The sequence below is a fragment of the Neodiprion virginianus genome, chromosome 4 (assembly GCF_021901495.1).
Source record: "Neodiprion virginianus isolate iyNeoVirg1 chromosome 4, iyNeoVirg1.1, whole genome shotgun sequence".
Classification (NCBI taxonomy): domain Eukaryota; kingdom Metazoa; phylum Arthropoda; class Insecta; order Hymenoptera; family Diprionidae; genus Neodiprion; species Neodiprion virginianus.
Genome location: NC_060880.1, coordinates 3,395,441 through 3,397,186, shown reverse-complemented (window position 1 = coordinate 3,397,186; position 1,746 = coordinate 3,395,441).

The following is a 1,746-nucleotide window of genomic DNA, read 5'->3' as shown; positions in this document are numbered from 1 at the left end:
TATATATATATAAATAAATAAATAAATAAATAATAAAGGGACCGCGTTCGTTTATAATAATTGCAGCGATAAAATAAAATAATGTGGCATGGAATTAAACAGCAGCAGCAGCAGAAGTTTGGATTACGAAGTCGTTTCGTGCGGTGCAGTTCGGAGATAAAATGGATAAAGGGGATGCAGGACTGTCTGTTCACATCTTACCGGGCAGCATTAGATTAAGGATTGATTTTCTAATACTGTCAGGTAAAGATGTCGTCAGAAATCCGATTTCAACGCTGTCGTCTCGATAATTAATTATATCATCGATTACGTTGCAATACACCTGCCTTAAATATGCAGTATAACATTTCACGGTGAACACACGTAAGTGCAACGAGAAAATATATCGCCGACGATGATGATGATGATGATGATGATGATGATGATTTATGAAAACTCGTTTCTCTACCGCGTAAAGAGAAATGCTAAAAGCCTGTGGATGTATGGAATTTCTCTTTTGAAATAACGAAAGATTTTGGATGAAACGTGCGTAAAGAATTTGTGATAACATTTAACCGAATCATTGATATCCGTAAACAGAAAATATATGTGCAAACACATGTATTCACGAATCGAAAATGGACGCAATTTATTTTTAGCGACGTGTCGCCAGTTATTTGGAGTGAAAAACAGGCGAACAAATCATTGTAAATTTTTGTGGGTGTATCATATTTATAGATCTGTATGTATAAAAATCCGTGCTGATATAAAATGTGATGTTTATCGTCGTTGGAAGAAGAATCTATGATACTTGTATATGCGTCGTTGATTCTACTGAAATAATTAATTAAAATCGCGGTTTATTACATTCGAAAAACAGGGCGACAAATATTCGATTGTCTAATTGATTGTAAAAAAAATAAGGAGGAGAGGGGGTGAAACATAAAAAACAACAACAACAACAACAAAAATAATAATAATAATAATAATAATAATAATAATAATAAACACTACGCAGAATTGTTTTTACACAATTGTTATAATATATATCCGATCGAAGAATTGCTGGGAAAATAAAAAATTGCAACGGTGAAAATGCTCAACTTTTTTTCTTTTTTTTTCTTTCTTTCTTTATCGTTGATTTTTATCATTGACGTTTTTTATCGATCAGCCGAACGCAGGCAACTAATTGATACGTGTCACATACCAATAAAGTTGTTGTTTCATATTTTTCTTCATCTCTTGGTATATTTTATAATGTTTGAAATTTCGTACCGATCGGATTACCGTTTCCCTTAATTTCTATCAACATTATATACAACGTATGTTATAAATGCTGTTTTGATCAGCGATCCGAGTGACGTATGAAAAAGACCGCTTTTTAATTTTCTCAACTTTATTTTTTCGGTCTTTAGCTTTGGGATCGTTTTGTTATAATTATTATACACAGCCTACACGGTAAAAGGAAGACCTTATACTTTGACTTTGTTAAATCTCAATTTGAACGATGAATATAAATATCTAGAAAAGATAATTAATCTCGACGCTCGTATAATAAGACGAGATCTCAGCTGCCGTATTACGCCCAAAGGAATGTGAATTATATTATACTTATCTCGCGTGAAGCGTCGCGTTGGTCTTACCTAACGGCTAACATCTAAGACGATGCTTTTTGTTTGTTTTTTTTTTTTTTTTATATATTTTTTTGTAGAAACGAGACGGAAACTCTCTACATAGAATATTTAGTTCAACTAAAGGAGTGCATAA